Below are 8,085 nucleotides of genomic sequence, written 5' to 3'. Positions count from 1 at the left end.
ACAATCCTGAAGAAAAAAAAATCTATACATAAGAACTATCTATGAAAATGTCTTAGAAACAGGCTCATCGAAATTATTAATCATTCAAATCAGAATGCTAGAACTGTCTTCTGAACACATTTCATTATATTACAGCTCTATATATCATGCTGGAAGAGTGGGGGGGGGGGTATTTAACTTCCGAATACTTATGTGTTTCAATATTTTAGTGTTAAGTATATGTATTGGTAATGTTTATGAATGCGACTCACTTCTCCTGGCCGGTCAGTGTAGGTGTGCGCAAGTACATGTGTGCGTGGGTGCAATGTGTATGTTGTGTGCGTCTGTGCGTGTGTGCGTGTGTTTATGTGTGCGTGCGTCTTTCTGAATTCTACTTGGTGATTGTGATTACATTGTAAATTTTAAAATTCCATAATCCTTTTACATAAAAAAATATCCACCTGTCAGTAAAATGCAGTTCGAGGTACATCTACCAGTTCATCTGCAATCTTACAATTGTATCTATCAACACACAATAAATGCTACTGAAAACTTATAGAAAAAATTGACCATTAAGGTACATAATATATATATATATAAGTGATACTCACAAATGTGTGCATTGTGCTTCTCCAAATGTAGCTTCAATGTTCCTCCCGGTGTTAAGATACATCCCAGTAATTGTGATCTCTGCACCTCCTGCTACCTGCCCCTCCATGGGACTAAACCCTGATATAATGGGATCCTATAGCAAGAAAATTACTTAATCGTATAAATCATTTCAGAGGATTACACATCAATACGAAGTAGGTTATAGCTGAATCGTTTTTCATGTTGTATTCAATTATTACAATAGTTTCCTCTCAAAGCCCGATGTTAGAATTCGATATTTCATAATAATATCTATTCATTCTTGTAGGGAAAATTCCCAATACGTTATTATGAAAAGCCTTATAAACTGTTCACTGGGAAAATACCAATTAAACCTCAAAACAGAATTGTTGTCAAAGAAATATCAGAAGAGGTAACATTACCTGTAAGTTTGTATTGTTTTATTGGCCCATTCATATTACTTCACTGGCACGACTGGCGTTATTATAACAGTTTTTTTGACAAGTCATGAATCAAGATATTTCAAAGTCCACCAACATTTTTGCGTATTATATTATGACATCGCATTAATCAACCGAAAAGCCCGCGGCAATGGTTCTCAAAGAATTAGAACGGGAATGTGTTCGTAAATTGGAATATCAATGTGATTTGCTATTCGCTTACCCTGTAAAAGAATTCTGCAGTACTCCTTCCGTTCTTAGTACTTTCACCAGACCTAACTGTGATTCCAATGCGTCCTGATATTAGTTCATTTGATATCCCAGTCATGCAGCTCACACTGACAATAAGAAAGAAATCAGACAAACGATCATTTGACATATCAATTTTTGCAGCCAAAATTGTTTATTTTTGAATGGTTTTATTATGTACGTTTTTCTTATATTCACGCGATGATATCATAAAGTTTGAAAAAACTCAAACGTTCATGCACATTTTATGTGTTGAATAGCAAATAGAATTTTGTATATATGTAAGGGGATGCCAAATTAGAGTACATGAGCATATCAACTGAGTGAACCATTTGATGCAGACGGTATTGCCAACATATATTCCGCATTTTAGCACTCTCGGTGATAACGGCAAGTTCATGGAGGAACTAATAAAAGTCATCATCCGGTATAGTAGTAGTCATTCTGTGGCCATTCATGAGACGTTTATTAACACGAATACATCGAACACATGAAAGCTTTGTTAGTTTCTTTTACCTCTGTCCTGCCTGATAAAACGAGCCCATGTCAGTCAGATTACACACAAGGTCTCCTATGACTATTTCCAGTACGTCATCAAATTCTACTCCTAGGTCGGTTCCCTTAATGTCTAGTCTCGTTTGAGCATTGATAGGACCTGACATGGGATAAAACTAAACACCAAAAACACGACAATATTATTAAAAACACATGCACATTATTTTATAAAATTAATTTATTCATTGTTACAATAATCACGAATGACTATTTGATATTTGGAAGTAACTGAGACTTTAGATGATTGATAAAATTATTACACATAGATCACGCACTAAAATGAATGATTTCGTGCATATTGACAACTTGATTTCAATTTGATTTGACACTTTACATATCTCATATATTATTAGAATTAACAAATTAGAATAAAAACCAAAATGATATGATATCTTACGGGACCTTGCATAATATATCACGTAAGTATTTTTGAATCGGATAGTGATATATTATTTTCTTACGTCAGTGATAACTGGTGCTGAACAGAGCTGGGTCTCATTCTGGCTGAGAAACTGACTATTCTGACAAACATCACTCTGAATGACATTGCAGTCATCATCACACCAACCACAGTTTAAGTTCGATGGAGTCACTTCTTTTGACAGGCACTGGCTGCAACTTCCACTGTTAACCGAGCACTTGTACAGGGTCACTTCAATGAAATAGGAGGGAGAATATGGGAGTAAATTTCTATTTAAATCGAACATAATTACTCCCTTAGTCTAATGCGTTTTTCAAGATGCATGTATGATATGCCTGAGCTATGATAAAATGATTCAGAACAAATAATAGTATTTTCAAGTTGAATTTGCAAATGAAGCCTAATAGGCGATGTTCCAATTATAAATGGTAATTAATTTGGTCGAAATTCTTTTCAACTTTCTTCCTAACATTAACAGTAGATTTGTACGAAATCAAAGGCTTGGCTTCTTTTATAAGGTTTCATCTAAGTTTTAAAAAAAGGACAAGTACATTTTCATGCATTAGAAAGTTGAGATAATTATTTTATTTTAAAGAAGGGCTGAGGTGACATTTTGTTTTGATCGTATATCCAAAGAATATTTTTGAATTGATGAAAGAATGTTTGGTACAAAACGAAAAGGGTGTCATACCATAAGTGTCTGTCGGATCATCTATGTCGTGTTGCCCATTCCACTGAACCGAGACGCTTACATTCTTCTCGAGGATATTCTCATTGTACATGTACTGAAATAAAAGGTTCAAACAAATATAGTGTAAAGTTTGAATTGATAAATAGGTGCAATGAGAATGCCTTCGTTAGCATAAATGAAGGTAAAGATGATATATAGATGAAAAGGTCGGGGCAATCATTTCCAAATACATGATAGGGGTCATGGTTTAATGGATATGTCACCGGACTACGGATCCACAAACTGAAGTAAATTGGTGCCAGGTGGGAAAAACAATTCCTTGAAAACTAGCCGGGGTAATAATATGATACTTTGTAGCGTAGATTAGTATATTTAAATAGTACCTGCGCTATATCAGTGGACATATCGTTATTATTATCATACGATACATGTATGCACCCTTGCCATTGGATTTTTATTAAAATACTGAGGCATTGCAGAAGATGGAGTAAGAAAAGAAAAAAGGGGAAGAAAAAATGGTGAAAATGGAGAAGCAGCTAAATGGCGATAAGAGGTACAAAAAAGTGCCAAGGGTAAAGAAGAAGAATAAGATGGGAAGAAAATATAGGGCAGGAAGGAGAAAGAAATGGTGGAAAGAAGGCATATATATAACCATTTAACCCTATCGAGTACATAACTTGGACATCATAAAAATCATAACCCTTAACGTAACCTTAACCCTAACTCTAACCTAAAACCCTAATCCTAACCCTAAAACTTGTCTGTATAATTATTGCCCTCCTATTACAATGTTTACTTAATGACTCACCTTTTCACTCCAAATGTGCGTACAATGACGCCTTAAGTAAAATTATATATAGAGGGTGAGATATATATTTAAAAAGGCTCTCTATGAAAATTAAAACGTACCAGCGTTAAGATGGCACGGAATTATCCTGATGACAATGTCTACTTAATGACTCACTTTTTACTTCAAATGTCCGTCTAATGACGCCTTTATTAAAATATGCACACCCGCACACACATATATATTCATAAATATAATGACGAAAGAAATTGGTTTACAATAAAGCCCTGAGGGCGTTCGGATTTTTATATATTTTTAAATATATAAATTAACACCGCTTTATACTATATGAGTTACTGAAGGTAGTATCAATCTAGTTCGGTTAAGGGATAACTCTCATCCACATAATATCAATAATATTGATGATAGGTAATTAAATAAACGTTCTCCGAAGGTTCCAAACACATATTCACCTCTTCAGCAGTACAGACGATGTAGCTATCATTGAAGGAGGAACTTGGTATTCTTATCTCGTCTCCATCAATATGAAGAATGCAATCAAACGGCAGGACCTGATTAAATTTTGCATTTGAAAACAAAGAGATTATAATACACTATTTAATCATTTAATACATGTCGCAAGACCTTACTCCACATTTGCCACACTTGACCCAGGTGAGTTATAAAAATGAGTACCAGGTAGGAAATAATTCTTAACAAATCTTGAGCGCTGCGACGAATACCGTGCTACAGCCCGCTAATAATAATGGAGCGTCGGGAGGAGGAATGCGCCATTATTATCATTATCATTAGTAGTAGTAGTCGTAATAGTAGTAGTAGTAATAGTAGTATAACGTTATATTCTCATATTTGCATGTTAAATGTACAATCATCTTAGCTCAAAATGGAATGATGTTCATACAATATACCTGCTCTGTAGGGAGATTTTTTGCCAGAAGTGAGTAACTAGAGGGAATATTAACTGGGATAAAAATCCGTTCTGATGTCGCCACCAGCTGAGGGCAATAACCCCGGCCTTTGTTTCCAGAACCTACGGTGTTCTGTAAATACGAAATAGATATAGGATACAAAAGAAAAACATAATCAAACACATTGCACTTGTAGCTTATTATCGATAATTGTGTATGTATTTTATATTATTATCTCATTGCAAGGAACCCACGGAATCACTGAATGGCATGATATCAAAGCACAACTTATGTTCAAATTTAGAGCTTACTGATTTCAGTAGGATATGTCTTAGCATTTTGCAAAATTCCCAAACATCTCTTTGCGCAGTTATTTGATCTCATGCTATTTTGAATATAAGTTTGTGTTTTTCCAATGCTCGACCTTAAAATTCCAAAGTGAAGAAAACCTCAATTCAAAATGTGGTGATAGCAAAAAGGAGAACACGTTGACATGATATACGAATAACATAAATACGCATTCAATCTATATACGTTCTGTTCAATAGAATAATTAAAGGAAATCTAACCCCAAAGAATAAGTGTAGGCATTATGAAAAATGAGATGTATTGCTGCCCTTTGATGTACAATATTCCTTACGAAAATGTATAAAGAGATATATAAATGAAGCTATTCCTGACATAATGTGATGCCTTTTAGCATGACATGGGCGCAGTCATTTTCTTGAAAATGTGACGTACCAGTTGAAGTTGTACATGTATGATGCACCAAGCTTTAGTTGGAAATAATTTTTAAATCTATAACGAACCCTTTAATTAACAATGAGAAAAAATCATCACTAAGAAGATGAAAATTATATTTGGTGAAAAATAAATAACAGGGGAAAAATATTACTAAATTCATTTATAGATACTACACTATTGTTGTTGACAAATCTATTTCATTTATGAAAAACCTTCACTCCAGAAGAGCACTGACTTATTTATGCAATTTGCGTTCTGGCAATTGTAGTACATGAAATGCTTCATCACCACTCACGTCTGGCAAGGAAGCATCCATAAATTTGAATACATTTACTTGATAAACGACTTCGCATAGTACGTCACGTTATCAAGAAAATGGCGATGCCCATGTCGTGCTGAGAAACTACATAATTCTTGCTTTATACCTCTCTCATACATTTTGGTGGGGAATCTTGTAGACTATTGGGCAATAATATAGATATCTCAGCATAAGTAAAGTCATTTCTTGAGGTTCGGTTTCCTTTAAATATATTGACTCAAAGAGAGAAAAGAGAGAGAGAGAGAGATTTGTTTAGGTAAAGAAATCTGTTTACATTTTCATTAATCACCACTGTATCTCCCGGCTGACATGAGCTGCTATCACGTGTACACATGTTGTCATAAACACACCAGTCACATGGCCAGGGACTTGTTACACAAGATGAACAACTGCAAGAAACAAGTAAAAACAGGTGCGAGAAATAGCTGGAACAATAAAGAATGATGCCATTCAAATTCTTTGAAGCTCAGAATTAAGAGTCTTTACATGCGGGATCCCCTACCTAGCTGAAATTAGATTGTACAGCAAACGCTCGGTAAATATATTTTGACGCAGTCAATATCCTACACTAACCAAACTCTAAACTTCAACTCTAAACTAAACATAAGCTTAAAGTGGAAATTTAAAGAAAATCACAAATATGTCAACTAATGTATCATTAGAAAACTAACAGATGGCCACCGTACACGTTTTAGGTCAACTACATATCGGGTGATTTATTTTTAAAAAATACAAAAACAACCACCTCCATACCATCTGGAATATACGAGAGATTCGCCAGAAAAATAACGATGTTTTAATAAAGTCACATAATGGACCAATACTGCCCAAGCAGACGACATCCCATAAAGAATGAACATAATTGCAAAGCTATTATTTCTCAAATTATTATGAGTTGAGTGTAACAAAATGTGATGGCATTTCAAACCATTCAAAAGGGGATATGAAACCGATTCTGATAACTAAAATATTTGGTTTGTAAATACACAGGATAGGGGTTAATTAACAATCACAGAAACCAGACATTCAATTGAAAACCCCCCAGAATAATATTAAGGACGGCATTTGTTCCCTCTTGAAACGCCGAACATACCTCGGTGTGTGCAGCTGAATATACAATGGCGTCCTATTTTGATTACAAGCGACAGATTCCTTTATTGTTGTATCGCTGCATTTGTCATCAAAATAAAACCATGCGCGGGGTTTAGAGTGAGGCAATAGGGACTTTTAGATTTGCGTGGATTGATACGTGTGACATCCATTTAAGGCAGTGCAATAAAAGAACGTCGACCTTAGCAATCCCCATTGTCTTCGTGCGAATCTAAAAGTCCCTATTGGCGTTCGGAGAGCTCTTCAGGTGCTATGCCGGGGCTGTATTTCAGCGTTTTGTAATTTATAATAATCATTACCTAGAATGTTTCCAAGCATTGACTCTTGATAACCTTGTCGAATCAAAGTTTCAACTTTGCAAAAATGTAAATAAAGTTAGTTTTTAAAATCAATGAATATCTACTTTAAATCTAAATCTGACCCCAAGACCCAATTGCAGCCCTAATCCCGAACCCTGTGTATTTGACGAAATAAAGCGTAGAGCAATGTTTGCCAAAACAAGTGTCGGGCCTTCTCGTGTCATACAATCTATTCATAGACATTGCAATTTATAACTCCAATTAAAATGTATAGCACGTTACATGAATGTTTGGATTAATAGCAATTGTAACGATAGGAGAGTATTATTATGGGGGGCGATAGGGGGCGGGGGAGGCAATTTGCCCTCAGTTTGTTACCGAGTACAATGGAATATTGAAATCATATATCATTGAATGAATCAATTTAATGTTAATTCGTTTGATCTAAGCTAGCATAAGTTTGTCAAATTGATACAATCATCAGAAATACTATAATCTTGTATGTAGTCAGTCAAAGTATGGGATAAATTACCCTTGAAAAGCCCAGTTTATGAATATAATTATGTTTATTTCACCTGTTATTTTAAAAAGGAAAAGAAAAAGGGGAAACAAAACTATCAGTATAGTTCTTATGTTAATGATGATGCAAATGCTTTGCAAAACAAAACTTGATTTCAATTCTTTGTTATGCCAATAATGAGGCCTTTTGTGATTATGTAAGTTTGATTCGTTTCTTTGAATGTAAACCATGTATGCCTAATAAAACCTCTGGTGAGGCAAAGAAAAACAAACTTTATATCATAACATCAAATTTAAAGGTGGCGTATTAAAAAAGGAGAAACCAAAGAACTTACTATTTAAGATGGGTGCAGTCAAACGATATGAAATCCGTGCTGACGAAGCTTACTCCAGTTTCCGTTGAGACAATCGAAAGTGTCAATGTTACATGG

At 34.7% G+C, this 8,085-nt stretch overlaps 1 long non-coding RNA gene across 1 annotated transcript; it reads right to left on the bottom strand.

The window, feature by feature from the left end:
• Positions 1-4,669: 4,669 nt before the first annotated feature.
• On the bottom strand, positions 4,670-8,085 carry LOC105439869. The gene is made up of 3 exons (XR_004063851.1): positions 7,990-8,085; positions 6,001-6,115; positions 4,670-4,795 (listed from the first exon to the last, which is right to left on the bottom strand). It is a non-coding gene; the product is annotated as an uncharacterized LOC105439869 (long non-coding RNA).

Source organism: Strongylocentrotus purpuratus, unplaced genomic scaffold (assembly GCF_000002235.5).
Source record: "Strongylocentrotus purpuratus isolate Spur 01 unplaced genomic scaffold, Spur_5.0 spur5_scaffold_13, whole genome shotgun sequence".
Taxonomy (NCBI): Eukaryota; Metazoa; Echinodermata; class Echinoidea; order Camarodonta; family Strongylocentrotidae; genus Strongylocentrotus; species Strongylocentrotus purpuratus.
The sequence above is the reverse complement of the archived record's forward strand: the minus strand, read 5'-3'. Positions and strand labels throughout refer to the sequence as shown.